The sequence below is a fragment of the Tachypleus tridentatus genome, chromosome 3 (assembly GCF_004210375.1).
Source record: "Tachypleus tridentatus isolate NWPU-2018 chromosome 3, ASM421037v1, whole genome shotgun sequence".
In the NCBI taxonomy this organism is placed as follows: Eukaryota; Metazoa; Arthropoda; class Merostomata; order Xiphosura; family Limulidae; genus Tachypleus; species Tachypleus tridentatus.
In genome coordinates this window covers 7110592-7127388 of record NC_134827.1, presented here as the reverse complement: position 1 = coordinate 7127388, position 16797 = coordinate 7110592, and the positions used below count along the sequence as shown (strand labels likewise).

General features: G+C 35.3%; 1 pseudogene across 1 annotated transcript in view; it reads left to right on the top strand.

Annotated features, from left to right (window-relative positions):
* The first annotated feature begins 3854 nt into the window (after nucleotides 1-3854).
* Nucleotides 3855-16797, top strand: part of LOC143247912 (serine/threonine-protein kinase 16-like) — a 65425-nt pseudogene continuing 52482 nt past the window's right edge. The window contains exons 1-3 of the transcript XR_013026742.1: nucleotides 3855-4004; nucleotides 5716-5783; nucleotides 6048-6261. The product of XR_013026742.1 is annotated as a serine/threonine-protein kinase 16-like (transcript). The remainder of the gene's footprint in view (nucleotides 4005-5715; nucleotides 5784-6047; nucleotides 6262-16797) is intronic.

Genomic DNA, 16797 nt, shown 5'->3' with positions numbered 1-16797 from the left:
TTGCCACGTTCACGCGCAGTCGCAAAAAGCTAAAATATGGAAGGTCGCGTCATATTTAATCCACCCTATTCACCTATAAATACTCATATTGTTATAGATAATAATAATGATATAAAGCTCTAATCTTATTACAGATTACAAAGTATGTTTAAACTTAAACTGTGTTATGTCTACATATTGGTTAATAAACACATAAAATGTGAAGGATAGGTGTAAAATTACACCTATTACACGCTTTTCGTACATCACTGCTGTTTTTCAAATAACTAGTTCCATTTGGGATTGAAAAAGAAAATGACGATCAACTTCACGAATAATACAGAAAAAGTTAGTTAAAAGTTTGTTTGTTTTGGAATTTCGCGTAAAGCTAGACAAGGGTTATCTGCGCTAGACTTCCCTAATTTAGCAGTGTAAGACTAGAGGGAAGGCAGCTAGTCATCACCACCCACCGCCAACTCTTGGGCTACTCTTTTACCAACAAATAGTGGGATTTACTGAACATTATAGCGCCCCCACGGCTGAAATGGCAAGCATGTTTGGTGCGACGGGGATTCGAACCCGCGACCCTCAGAATACGAGTCGAAAGTCTTAACCCACCTGGCCATCCCGGGCCTAATCAAAACTACGAAACATAAATTTGAAACTCTTCATGATAAACCTACTCTGCCAAGTTTATTAGTGAGTTTTGACACTGTACAGATAGCCCATTATGTAGCTTTGTGCTTAACAAAACAGTCTATTGGATTTTATATTTAAGATATGATTTTAATGTAATTAAACTGCATTCTAATTGTTCTATAATTTATACACCAAAACTGGAAGTAAATACTATATACGGATGGGATACAGAAATATCTAAACGTCATGAAACTGTTGGAATAAACTTATGTATTAGCTTAAAATACATATCTTTAACTTGGCATTCTGTATTGTGTATTTTCCAGTTTGATTGAACATCATTTATAAAAATGTCTTGCTTTCCTTTTTCAAACCATTTTTCGATCCAACTAACTCCTCATTCTCATATATATCAATTTGGTCAGAAACTACTTTTCAGTAGTATTGTTAGCAATGTAAATATATGGGTGTGTTGGGCTAAGAATTTTTCTACAATAGGATTCTATGAGTTTTTAACAATAAATTCTACACTAAACGAGCAGCACACACTCCATTTGTTGTTTTGCTATTAAATAATATATATATGTTTTCGAAACAAGCTAAATATATGTACAAATATTCTTCACACTATGGAGATCACAGTTGTGTCTTAAACACTAAACAGTTCTTTTCAAAAGCCCACTTAAGCCAATTAAGTTGTCAAGCCAAGATATTTTTCTCTATTTTCATCACAATATTACCCGTATATAATTCACTTACGCTGTTGCGTGAGTTATTACAGTTGTATTCTGAACTTCCAATAATTGAGTGCTCTTTGTGCTTTCAATAATCGTCTACATTTTTTAGCCAAGTCCATGCAGACGGGTTCAATTAGTTTAGTACAATCTTTTTACAAGACAAATTATCCTCCTTATTTCTTTCGAACTGTTAATTTCACTTTAACAAATCAAACGTTAAGCCATTTACCCCTACGATGGTTAACTTTGCGTTTTCTAACTTTTCTGTGACTGAACTTCTCTTTCACGAGACTTTTATAATACTCTGTTTCCCCTTGTTTGATCGCAGTTATTTTATTTATACGTCTATCACTTAAATATCTCTAACCTCGGCATCAAAGTATGGCAAACACAATGTTTGATAGCTTCGATGTCAGTTAATTACAAACACAAAATAAATTAATTAGTAATACAACCTACACTAAACATTCTTTTAAATTTGTCAGTTTTTAACAAGTATTTTATGTAGATCCTTGAATGCTTTGTAAATATTCAGGTATACCAAATTAAAATTTTTATCTTCATCACCATGAGCAGTATTCTCTCCAAGGATTGTCAAAAGACAAGATTTTCCCAACGAGATCATGTTAACTATCCACCAACTTTTTTAAACCTTGTTGAATGACTTTGCAAATCATCTGTTAAAAGAAAAGACTTTCAAAACGTTTTCCCACCACTCATACACGAAAAGCTTAACTGATATTACCAGAGAGTGTTAGGCAGTTGTGCTTTATTACTTGAGGATAGAGCATGATAAATTATGAAGTAAATTTAAATTTAACTATAATCTGAGTTTTAAAATATATAAGATAATAAGACAAAGACAGAATATGTAAAACAAAATGAACAAGGTTTATTTTTCAATACCACAAAACACAGTGTGCATTTCTTGCGGATTATAATATACAGTTTCCTTCTATTGAATTTGTAAATGATACCTTGGATTTCTCTTACAATTTAAGACATTTTCCCATCAATCTAATCTCTCAAGAAAATTGGTGAAAGTTTGTAAATTCAATGTTTCTTTCTTAGAGGGAAACGTTAGATTTATATATAATGTTTAGTATTATCAGCGTGAATGATTATTTTCCTTTAACGTAGGAATTCTGTAATCTCTAGATATCATCTGCTCTAACACTGAAGGACACTGTTGTCATTAACCTTCTTGCACAATTTTCAACAATATTTACGAGGAAAAAGAGTATCATATCAAGATAAGAATGGTAGCTAGAATAAAATCAATTGCACGTTTTTTTTAACCACGTGTTTTTGAGATAACCGCAGAGAACTGGAGTAAAGGTAAAAAAATACAAATTTCTCCAATAAAATAAAAGGCAAAATCGTATAGAATCTCTGCGTACCATATTCTCATCAGGCAACTAAACAATAATGGTTTATATATCTTTGGAACATTTTTTAAAGACAGATATTTAAGCCTCAATCCTAATAACGTTCTCCAATAGCAATAGCTCAGGATGAGAATATTTCTTTTTATTTCGTGCAAAGCTACACGAGGGCTATCTGCGCTAGGCATACCTAATTCAGCAGTTTAAGACTAGAGGGAAGACAGCTAGTCATCACCATGCACCGCCACCCCTTGAGTTACTCTTTTACCAACGAATAGTGGGATTAACCATTACTTATAGCGCTCCCACGGCTGAAAAGGCGATCATGTTTGGTGTGACGGGGATTCGAACCCGCGACCCTCAGCTTACCAGTCGCGCGCCTTTACCCACCTGACCACGCTGGGCCTCCGGATGAAAAATACTGTTTAAATTTTCATTAATAAAATCTAAAAAATAGAATTTAATAACCCATCCATTTTATAGTCCTTAAATATAAGCCTTCTATTATCATATCTCAAAGGTCTTACTCCCATTCAAATATTTTATTTATTGTTAAGGTGCTTAACGAAATCCTTAACAGGATAATTACTGTTGTCTTTCAAATTTTCAGAAAACATATTTCCTTATTTCCTTTTTTATTACCTATTATCCTGTTTAATTAACTCTCTTAAGTGATAGTGTAAGTCTTTTGTTTCCTTACATATGTTAGCATAATTATAAACAAATTTTAACTTAAGGTTTCATTTTAAATGCATTGATTTGCGTTTCAACATTATTTTGACATGAGGGTCGTTAGAAATTATGATTATGTATGTCAAAATATTTATTTTATTTAGTTATTTTAAAAACTATTCATTGTTTTTATTCAAACGTTCATTGAAATTGTTTCGGTTGTTCAGCTATTGATTTTTGAATATTATTTGGATTAAGAACATTGAACTGATTTTCACATAGCGTTTATAAACTTACTGTTTCCACGTGTGTATTTATTTATTTATTGAATATTTTCAATTGATACTTCAAGAATAGGTCGTTGAAGTTATTTTAAATTGTTGATGACAATATTCTTTTAGAGTTCTTTTGTTTTCTTCCATTTCGTTTCTGTTATTTAACACTAGGCTTTGAAATGTTCAGCTTAAAATAATAGTGCCACCTGTGTTTTGCTGTTGCTGTTTTAATTTTTCATGGTTACGTTAGCGGCTACTTCGAAAGAAATATAGAGAAAAGTTGTATAATTTTATTATATTTTCCCCGTTTCATCTGCGTACGTAAACCTTGATAAGATGTATAGCTCGTAATTAAACTTACTTTAAAGATGAAATCACGTTTTGCCTGTTGTTATAATTGAAAAGTACAATGCCGTTTTAAACTTTCATGTTAAAAATGTAGGATATCGTTATTCGTTAATAATAATACTAAATAGTACTTACTATTAAATATCAATATCAGTATTAATTTATATTAAGTATTATTAACGAATAATATGAGCTTGTATTAAAGTAATAGTAAATATACTACTACTTGTACTAGCAATATAATAATAATACTATGGTCTTGACTCTAAATTTTATTCAGATTGCTTCATGGATGTTCACACAATTAGAAAGTACTGACATTAGGGTTAATACCAATATAAAATACATGCCTATGTTTTATTATTTATATGCACATTGTCTTCATTTCATGTGCATCAAATCTAAAATTTTACTCTTTTTTTTTTTTTTTTTAGAATGATGCAAAGCAGTTTTTAAACCAAAGTATTTCTAAACAAAAGTCAAAATGTCATATTTTAAAATATATTAATAACTTTTAGCCTTAAAAAATGATTCCCCATTATACAGGGTGGTCCATAAGTCCCTACCCATCCATATATCTTATGTATCCAGGGTGTAACCAGTATTTTTGCACCCATGTACTTGTCACAATATGCTCTTCAAGTGTAAGTTGGCCATAATTCTCTTATAAAAAAGAAACATCTATAATACATGCGTAATTGAATGCAACATAATAACATATGGATAGGTAGGGACTTAGGGGCCACCCTGTAGTATGAATATTACAGCACTGCAGCTGTGCAGAGTTAAATGCTATTTATAATGTAAATTAAAAGTTAAATAAGGACTTGTATCTTTTACTGGGAAAATAGTTTGCCTATTGTAATTTGTTAATAAATTGCAACACCTCCAGACAGTATTAATATCACAAATGAGATTTTATTGCAATCATATATATAGTTATTTTTTGTTTGTTTTTAACTTTCTGAAATTTTTTAAATGAATTCATTTTTTTTTTAATTCACATACATTGATAACATAGTTTTAACAGAACTGGAAAGTTAATATTGAACTTCTACGTTATATTAATAATGTTTTACTTCATTGATAAATGTTTAACTGTGATATATTGAACAGTTTTATCTTATCAATTTATATTTGTGTAGAAGTAAAATGTACTGCCATGTGAGATTTCTGAGGTAAAAGAGAGAGAAAGATTTTTCAGGAATAGCTGTCAGGAGAATATTTTTAGCTTAACTTAAAAGTCTTGGAGGAAATAGTGTAAATCTGTGAACCTGAAGAAATTTATTTTAAGGCAGTGAAAACAAAATTAAACAACAGAAGGCCATTTGGCATACATACTTCACCTTTACCCATCAAAGTATTAAATCTAGATAAAATTGTTTCTTAGGTCTTGTATATTTATCAGAAAATCTTTGATATATTTGAACCACTCTATCAGAAGCATAATACTATCAAATTCTTTCACATTTTTAAGACTAGCTAAAAAATAATTTTGTCACAAGATTTTTTTTAGGCTTTCAAAGTTTTCACATTTTTATATTATGTATAGAAGTTGAAATATAATCTAAATTAGTATTTTGTATTTCTTCCTCTAAGAGAAACTGTGCTTGAAATTTTTTATTTGTAGAATTGTTTATTTTTTGTGGCTTTTTTATTAATATAAATGTTTATTGATAGGATTTTATTGCTTAAGTTTCCTGTAATATGACAAGGCCTATTTTCTGTGCAACTGATGTAATTAAAAGGTAAATAATCTTGTAATATTTCATTGAAAGATAAACATACATTTTGATGATGTAATTTATTTTCAAATGGTAGGCTTTTAGGTGTGTGTGTCTCATCAAAGTAAATGTAGTTTACCACTTGTACTGGTTTTATGTTTCGGTTGTTTGTTTATATACAATATTTTTCACAGACTTGAACTATTTTTTTTGTAATATCACTAAATGTTTTAAATGTTTTCTTAGAATGTTGCTTGCTTTTATTGATTATATAATTTTTTCTTTTAGGTGGCATTTGGTTTATCTTTTGTGCAAAATAGACTGATGTTACCACATTGGTGCTTTATTTAAGTACAATATATTGTACTGTATCAAAGACTTGACATCTGCAGCATGAACAGCCTTGGGCTAAGCATTCTTTTTAATATGGGCTGTACCTGTGGAAAGGAAACTGTTGAAGTGAATGATAAAAAATACACAATAAAACTAGACTTGGAGAAGGGTTTGTATAGAACATTGTTATATGAATGTAAGAGAGATTTGTTTTGCATCATTAATAGGGTATCTTGCAAGTGTGTTAATACCTGTACTAAAATAAGAAATATGTAGCTTTCCTTTGCTGCAAAGACTAAATGCAATCTCTGTTCTTCATAACATTTCTTAGATACTGCAGTTTAGCTTTTAATGATTTGTTGGCTTGAGTTTTTATGATTATCTTTTATGAAATCAGTATTTGTTCTAAGTATTCTTTTGAGAATGTCTTCTAGACAGAAATTAAATTTGCATGGTTCTTTTAACAGTTGTTGATCATTCACATTACATAATTTGTGGATAACAACAAGCCTTATTTTGCACATTCACCTTTGAGAAAAGCAAAATTTAAACCTACCTTTTATTTTAAAAGAAACCTTTGACTGCCATTTATGGACTATCATGTGTAAAGCTAAATGGGATTTTGCCTGTCCCTGCTGATCATTGGCTTGAGTACATTAAGGTCAGTTTGCTTTAAAAATTTAGGGAACTTAGTTCACCAATATACTGTTCCTCAGGGCTGCCAAATGCATCTTCTTCCCCCATATTCTATTAGTGGTGGAGCTAGGAAGTCCAAAACACACCCAATTTCCAGTTACTGGGGTAGTAGACAGAGTCTTTTCCATCACTGTTAGAGTGTTTCTTTACACTTGGAATAGTTGGGGCTTCCTCCTACTTATGCTTTCTGGGTGTTATTCCCTTGGTGTCAGTAGGAGTATCACTAACTTGCACAGAAGCCTACTTGTAATTCTGGTTTAGATTTGACCCAAAGTTATGATGATTATGTCATATAACTGTATATGAATACAGTACTAGGATTGAGGACATATTGATAAGGGTGGAGAAATTTGGAGATTAAATATTGCCAAGGGCATTGAAGTTGGGTATAATAGACTGGAACATGCAAGACCAATGCTTATATGGGCAAAGATAATATCAAAGAATAGCGATAGTGTCAGTGGAGGTAAGTATTATTGGAAATTTGATTTCAGTTAAGGAAAATGTTGACTTCCAAGTGAGGTTAAACTTATGATTTATAAATTGCCCAATTTGACTTGTTGTCTATATGTTTCTAAATACAGCTAAGATTCTGTTAACTTTACCACAAGCAACAGATCACTATTTCAACATCATGAGTTAATTACTTACTACTATGATGAGATGATTTGTTTTTCAGTCACATCATTAAATTAATTCTCATCTGTGTATTCTCAAGATGGTTAGAAAGGGTATTAGCACTTTAATTAAAATACAGAAAAATCTTTTATTTAACATGAAGATGACCTAAGAAAGTCAAAATCTTGTTCTGTACTTTATTTTAATTAATGTACTAATACCCATATCAGCCATTTTGAGAATACATTTTCACTTCAAGTTGGTTTCTCATCATCACAGGTTCCCATCTCTGTTAAACGTGACCCATATTATGATAAACCAAATATGTTATATTGAAGTTAATATAATTAGTCATTTGCCAAATATTTGTCCAATTTACCAACCAGTCTTCAATAGAATTAGAAATAACAATGTTTAATATAGTCATCAAAGTTTACTAATTATAATACTATTACAATTGTTAATCTAAATAAAAATGCAATGGTCTACATTTTGACACCTGAGGTATCTCACCAGTAACCAGTGTACAATTTGACTGAATTTCTGTAACTCTAAAATTATTGATATAAATTGAAATATTAGAAGAAATATGTAAATCACAACAGCAAAAAACTTAATTACAGGTGCTTTGGATTCATTATTTCTAATTCCATTATCAAAATGAAGAACTTAAAAATAACTTTGAATGTATAAAACATCATAAATGTTTAAGTGAGAAGTTGTTGATATGAAGAAAAGTTTGAAAAGAAAACATTAAATATAAACACTAATCATTTTTTACAGTAAAGGCAGGATGAATTTGTAGAAACGTGCAAGTATGCTGAGAAAGCAATGATTTAAACAACTTAAAGCTTATTGTACTTTGGAGTGTTTAAGAAACGCATGGCAATAGCCATGCTTTTGTTTTTTCTTTTTGGTGCATTCTGTCTAACTAGACCTAGTTGTAATTAAAGAGGAGCTTATTTGTATTAGTAAGTTTACTCAATGTTGTACAAAACATGGTCTGTTATTAGACTATCTTGTAATTTCCTTACAAGTGAGCAAGTTATTCAGCAATGAACTTTTTATTTTTGAATAAATATTAAAAAAGTTTTTTTATTTGTTAAAGCAGTCGTTCCATAAATAACTATATTATTGTTTAGTCCAAACTATAAAAGTATGAACAAGTATTGCTCTGTCTCATTATATAACCAATGGGCTTTAGGCTACTTCTATTCACTTATGAGTCACTTTTAGCATGAATGCATGCGTACTGCCATGCACATTCATACCATTAGAAATAGAAATAACTTTTGTGTAATGTTAAGAGTAGCCTATGAGTAGGTGGTGGGTGTCGCCAACTTATTGCTTTCCCTTTAGTCTTCAGAATTAGTGATGGTGAAGGATAACCTTAGCAACTTTGTTGTAAATGAGAAACAGATGTAAAGCCCCAATGGTCAAAGGGCAAGTAAGATTGGTTGCAACAGGAATCAAACCCATGATCCTTGAATCAGGAGGCAACCACCCTAAACACCTTGCCATACCAGCTTGAAGCTTGACAAACTTGAATTTATTTTAAAATATAATAATGAGAAACCATTAGCAATATTTTAATTACTTGGATTGTTGAAACAATAAAAAATTGGAATAATCAGAAACACTAATGCCAATAAATTGATTATTTTAATGATGTTAATCATTGTTTCAATTAATCACTTAATGTTACAATAATCAATATAATCAATGCTCATTGGTAGTAAAACACATTGCTAAGCTCTAATGTACACTACTTCTCTTACTACATTTAGTTGAACAGATTTGAACTAACTAATAATCATGATGAAAAACAATTATAACATAATTACATTACTTGGATAGTGGAATAATTAAATTGAATAATCAGAAACTCCATTTTAAATTAGTTACTTATTTTTTGAGTCAATACTAAAGATTTAAGCTGAACAAATCCAAATAATCGAAAATAAAAGTCAGAATTCATAATGGCAATATTTTGATTACTTGGATAGTTAGAATAGTATGGAAACACTAATTTCAGTTAGTTGATTATTTTAACACAAGTTAGTTTACTTGTGAATATAATGAATTAGTTATGTTACGTGACAGTGATTGATATAATTAATGCACATATAATTTATTGTTTAGCTCTATCATACTACTTTTTTTCTTTTTACTAATTTATTTGAATCTCTGCACACACAGAATAAAAACATAATAATATAATTCTTCAGGTACATAAATGATCCTTGGTTAGATAACACCTACAGTAACTTAAGCTCAATGATTGACTATTACGTTTGATGCCATAACTTGAAGACAAGAAACTTGAAAGTATTGAATTGTAATCCATAAAAACATTATGGTCACCACTAGTACAACTAGTTAGGAAAAATAATGAGAATAATTATAGTTTGCCCACTTTATATGCAAACTAATTCAAAGCAGTTGCAGTGCCAGACAGGGGGCTTTTGGGGGGTTGACCCCCCCCAAATGAGCCAAGCCTCCCAGTATTGTTACCTACATATATTCATAAAATATGGAAAACACAATCATTGTTGTTGCTTAACAGTTAACATCAAAGAGACATAGATCTGTAGAACTCAACGTCTTCATTAAGACGGAAGTACATATCATGTGTCCCATAGCAACATACCGAATGCACTGAAACTCAAGCGCTGTATTGCTGATCCCTCTGTAATGCCATTCTATCTTGAGCTTTGACGAAGATTAGACAACCACGTTGATTTCAAGTTACAACAAATCATCAGGGATTTTGCTTGATAAACCAAAGGTTTCACAGGTATTTACCTATTAATTTCATTTTTCTTTTATTGAAAAGTAAAACATGGCATGCATGTATAAGTGTATTGTGTATTGTTCAAAACGATGAAGCATTTAGCCGATGTTGTGTCATTTGTGAGATAATTTTGCATTGTGTATCAGCCACAATAGGCGCATTGTTTTGAAGTAATATTGACTATAAACACAACATGATGAAAGATAGTTAGCCTGATAGTAACCTTACTTTTCCTCAGTGTGTATTAACTTCACATGGGATAATTCATTTATGCAATGTAAACTATGTCTTTATGTAATATTTCTTTTGATTTGTAGCTTTACTCTTAATTGTATATTAAATGTTCAATCTAAGCTAATCTTGATTTTCTTTATTATTATGTATTACCTTGGGTGGAATTTTGGTGAGCTTCTTCTTTTACATATATGCATATTTTTATAAACAGATTATTTTTAATTTGCCCCTGGGTATGGATTCCTGTACATGGTGAGGGAACCTCCCAGGGAAGGTTCTGTTCTGTTTGGTTACCTTCTCTGGGATCTAAACATCCACCCACGTGTTTGCCGTGCATAGTGACCCGTGAAGGGGAGGGGAGGATCCTGGTGGTTGAGGGGTCCAACCCTAACACACCACTTTGGCCTTAAATTTCTGTAGACGGGCAGCCATTGGGTGGCCCCCATTGGGTCATTCGGCTGGTCCACTTGGGCTAGAGTCAACCAAGCACCAGTGTTGGAAGTTCTCAATGGGTGTTGTGGACATTGTGCCTGATGCTAGTGTTTGGGTATAGTGCTCATGAAACCCTGGCATTGCTGCATTGTCCTTGCATGACATTGTAGTGCATCCCCTTGTAGGACTCCATGGTGGGTGGGGTCAGTGGGTACCGAAATTCTTCTTTTTTCCTATGGATCCTCCTTCAAAAAATTTAAATAAAATAGTGAAAAAACAGTCAATAGGTAAATGCCCACGTCTTGAAAACTCTGAGCAGCAATCTTCAACATCTGGAACAAACGTACCTCATTTTCTTATATTACATTCTCTTTCAGAAAAACCTTTAGGGCAAATGTCCCCCTTTCTTGTTCAGAAGGGACTATATGGTCTTGCTGGCTCTCCAAAGTCAGAAAGAAGCTTCGATCTGGAGACATATTAGTTGAAACATCCACATCCCAACACAGTGAACTCCTCTTGAATTCAACGGCAATTGGGGATATACCTATTGAGGTTACCCCTCATGCTACCTTGAAATCATCACGAGGAGTTATTATTGAAAAAGATTTGAAGAGCGTCCCCCGAGTCAGAGATTCTCGCTGGTCTCTCCACTCAAGGAGTTTCCTCAGTGAGGCGCATCTCCACTCGCAAAGATGGAGTTACACTGCCGAGAAATACCCTCGTTTTGACATTTACATCACCAAGTGCACCTGCCACCATCAAGGCAGGTTATCTAATTTGCAGGGTACGGCCATACATTCCAAACCCTCTCCGATGTTTCCAATGTCAGAGATTCGGCCATTCAAAGACGTCATGTCGTGGTTCCCTGACGTGCTCATTTTGGGGGCAAGGACCACGATGCATATGGATGTGACATGGACCCACATTGCATCAACTGCAATGGTTCTCACCCTTCCTACTTTTTATACTTGCCCAAAATGGTTGGAGGAAAAAGAGGTGCAGCATTTGAAAACAACTCATAACATTAGTTATCCTGAGGCTTGGAAATTGCTGCCCGCCACTCCATCTGGGACATATGCTGCTGCACTTCGTTCCACAACTACGGTGGGAGTGCAGACACATCTCTCTGTGCCTCCAAGGAATTGTTTTCAAAACAAATGAAAAGCCTTTTGACCTCCATTGTTAAAAAGGTTGATGAATCGACTTCCACACCCATTTCTGTTCTTCCCATACATTCCAACAAACCTCATGATCCACATCCTTCAGTTTCAAATACAGGCATTTCTTCTGATACATCTTTTTCTCCCACCCCAAAAAGGCAAAACAATCATTCATTCACGTCCTCAATCACTGGAATCCCCTTCCAATAACAAAGACCTGCCCAATTGACCCAGGGCAGTATCCATGGAGGTCGATAGACCTCCTCCGACTAAGGAAAGAAAGGAAAAAAAGAAGTGGTTGAAAACAGAAGGGTTCTCCAGCCACTTCGGCTACCCATCATTAGAAATGGCCACCTTGATAAAATGGAACTGTCAAGGTTTACGTTCTAATCTGGATGACATCAAAACACTGATTGCTTCCTACCATCCTGAATGTCTTTCTTTACAGGAAATATTTCTGAAACCTGCTGATACAGTCACCATTTGGCAGTTTTCTCTGTACAGAAATGACAGGCTGTGTGATAGAGGGGTGGCACTATTGGTTGATCAGCATGTGCCCACCCTGTCTTTGTTACTCAACACACCCTTGGAGGCTGTAGCCATCCGTGTTTCCTTGGGTCATACCATCACTGTTTGTTCTCTCTACCTGTCTCCTGGAGAAACATATGATCAATCAGACCTTGATGCTCTTGTTGAACAGTTGCCATCTCCCTTTCTACTCCTGGGGGACTTTGATGGACATCATCTCTTCTGGGGAAGTGCTGTTATTGATGGGAGGAGTCGCTCTGTAGAGCGTATGCTCTCTGATCACAACCTTTCTCTTTTCAGTACTTGTTCTTCCACTTATTTTCATGCACCTAGTGCTTTACCACTATTGATCTCTCAGTTTGCTCTCCTTCATTATTCTCCCATTTTTCATGGAGAGTTGATAATAATCCACTAGGCAGTGATCATTTTCCTATACTTTTGACAGAGACTGGCCGTGGTTGATGCCACCCTACTCGCGTGCCCCGGTGGAAGCTGGATCAGGCAGACTGGTCCACTTTCCCTGCTCTTGCAGAACTTGATCCTACCATCGTGAATCAGCCATCAATAGACGACTGTGTGGCAGCGGTAACTGACTGTATTATACAAGCAGCTGTTCAGTGTATTTCTAAAACCTTGACTCGTTTTCCACAATATCCTTGTCCGTGGTGGAATCCTGCTTGCCACTTGGCACGGAAGGTTCATAAATGGGCCTGGGATACTTTCCGTAGATATCCCACACTTTCGAACTGCTTCGCTATCCAACGGGCCCGTGCACATGCTAGGTGGGTAAGACGTCAAAGCCAGAAGGAATCTTGGATTAAGTTCACAACTAGCATATCTTTTACCACCAGTTCCAAGGTCATATGGGACAGGATTGGAAAGGTCAGTGGCACAACAATTCTGTCCCCCTCTCGATCTTATTCTCTGATGGTCAGGATGTGGCTGGTGTTCGGAGCATTGCTAGTACTACAGGTGAAAGCGTTTGCTGGGTATCTGGCATTTCTGCTTGTTCCTCTGCCTTCTTGGCCATCAAGACTTGGGCAGATCGTTCACCTCTTTCATTTCAAACTGACTGTCGCTATGACTGTTATTGTCCCTTTACACTGGTGGAACTGAAAATGGCCCTTCATCGGTCTGGCATTACATCTGTTGGACCTGATGATGTGCACTATGACATGCTGCACCATCTATCTCCTGGTTCTCTTGATGTCCTTCTAATTGTCTTTAACCCAATCTGGCAGGAGAATGTTTTTCCTGATGCCTGGTGCTAGGCTATTATCTTACCTTTCTCTTAGCCAGGGAAAGATCCCAAGATTCCTTCAAACTACCATCCAATTGCTCTGATGAGCTGTCTCTGTAAGACCTTAGAAAGGATGATTAATGCTCGTCTTGTTTGGTTCCGTGAATCAAACAACCTCCTCTCGCCCACCCAGTGTATGTTCCGATGACAGCACTCTACCACTGACCACCTGATTTGACTTGAAACATCAATCAGAGAAACCTTTCTCAAATGCCAACATCTTGTATCAATATTCTTTGACATTGAGAAAGCTTATGACACAACATGGAGGCATGGCATTTTGTGAGACCTCCATACATATAGGTTACGTTGCCATTTACCCATGTTTATTAAAAAATTTTTAATGGACAGGAAATTCCAAGTTCGTGTGGGTTCAACACTTTCCCGTTTTTTTGTATAGGAACTTGGAGTCTCTCAGGGCTGTGTTTTGAGTGTCACACTTTTCAGTATAAAGATAAATGCCATTACTGAACAACTCCCTCTAACAATTGTGAATGGGCTGTATGTCGACGACTTTCACATCTCGCGTCAGTCGTCGAACATGAGATATATTGAGTGGCAACTACAAACTGCTCTCAATCATGTATTGAAGTGGACTATGGCAAACGGCTTTAATTTTTCTTTCTCTAAAACCATTTGCATGCACTTTTGCTGCCAACGAGGTGTTAACCCTGATCCTGAACTTCATATCAGTAAAGTTTCGCCGACAATGGTCCCTGAAGCAAAATTCTTGGGACTTATCTTTGACCGTAAGCTGACCTTTACACCACACTTAAAGCAGCTACGGGTCAAATGCACAAAAGCACTGAACATCCTCCGTGTCCACTGTACTGCCAGTTAGGTAGCAGATCGATGTTCTATGTTAAAGATATATCGTGCTCTTATTCGTTCAAAATTCGACTATGAATCAATGGTCTATGGCTCTGCCAGACCCTTGGCCTTATAGATGCTGGACCCCATTCATCACCAAGGACTTCGACTCTGCACTGGGGCTTTCCGCACCTCTCCAGTTCAAAGCTTATACGTCGACTTTCATGAACCTTCTCTGCACTTTTGCTTTTCTAACTGCATTTACTATATTTTTTTAAACTTCTTTCTTTGCCAAAGCATCCCACCTGGGGATGTGCTTTTCTTCCACAGTGGGCCATACTTTCTCAGAACAGACGATCTGCCATTGTTCCTTTTGGCCTTCGCATCCAGGCGCAATTGGATGAATTGGGTCTGTCCTTGGATAACATTGCAGAATCCACAGGTCAGCCCATCCCACCATGGCTTATTACAGCCCCCAAATGTGACCTTTCTTTCAGTCATCTGAAAAAGGCAGATACTCCAGATTGGAAATACCGTCTTTTATTTACTGAACATCTTTCAAACAATCATTCTATTCCAATTTATACAGATGCTTCCAAATCAGGTAATACAGTGGGTTCAGCCATGGTTTGCTGCGGTTCGGTGGTTGCTCACAGAATCCCCTCTGCAGCTTCTGTATTCACTGCTGAACTGTATGCCATATCTCTTGCCCTGGATCATATTGAAACTGAGCAGCACTCCAACTGCACTATTTATACTGACTCGCTTAGTTCTCTACTGGCCCTGGAATCACTTCACGTTGGCTTACACCCTGTTCTCGCTGATATTCAAAACCAACTGGCCCATTTTTCATTAATATCTACTTCTATCCAGTTTTTCTGGATACCAGGCCACGTTGGTATTCACGGGAACGAGCTTGCAGACACGGCAGCTAAATCCATCTGCTCTGGCACTATCACCACTGTGCCTATTCCGTACATGAACTATGGTCCTGTATTCAAGGCTCAGCTCCATGCCAGCTTGCAGTCCACTTGGAGTGAGCAACGAGACAACAAGCTTTTTCAAATAAAACTCTATATTGGGCTTTGGCCATTTAGCTTCCGTAAGGTTTGGAAGGAGGAAGTTGTTCTAACTAGACTATGCATTGGTCACAGTTTTTTAACTCATTGTTTTCTTTTATCTGGAACTGATCCACCAGTGTGTAGTTTGTGTAACACTCAAATCACTGTAAGCCACATTTTACTTTCCTGCCATCGTTACGACTCTCAATGACGGCACTATTTTAAACATGTTTTTTCCCAGGGTTTATCTGTCACATTGGACAGTGTTATTGGTGATGGTGACATTGTCCACCTTGATAAAGTTTTTAGTTTTTCAATGGCCATTAATCTTTTTAACCTCATTTAAGTGTTTGATACTTATTCATTACACCTTTTTAATTGTGGTTCCCTTATCAGAGTCTCAATCTCTCTAGTTCAATTTGACATTGGAAAATGGCCATAACATTAAATAACTCGACACTGGACTGGAAAGGCCAATTTCAGGTGACTAACGCTGCTGTTTGAACTATCAGTTTGAACTACCCATTAGTCGTCCTGGCGAGCTGTTATTCCAATTTCGCTGCATGTCTTTTAAACTTTTATTACTTTACCCTTTGGTACTGGTCATAATGACACATAACCTGGAACCAGGACTAGAAAGACAAACTTCAGGTGACTGACAGTGGTTCTAGTACTTGCCTGTTAGTCTTCCTGGCGGGTTATGATCATTATCATTTTGCTACAGGAAGCCATTTACAATTTTATAGACTGGATGTCAACATCGGTTTTATGCAATTTTCTGTTTTTAATTGCTGTTTTGTTTTTACCTTCGTTTACTTTTACCAATTTTACTACATTTACTTTACTTTTACCTTTTTCCTGGACATGTGGCTACTCATTATTACGATTTTGCTATATGTCTTTTAAAACGTCTATTATATTACATTTTGATAATGGCTGCTGTGACACATAACCCGGAACCAGGACTGGAAAGACCAACTTTAGGTGACTGACGGTGGTTCTTGTACTTACCTGTTAGTCTTCCTGGTGGGTTATGATCATTATCATTTTGCTGGAGAAAGTACTTTACAAC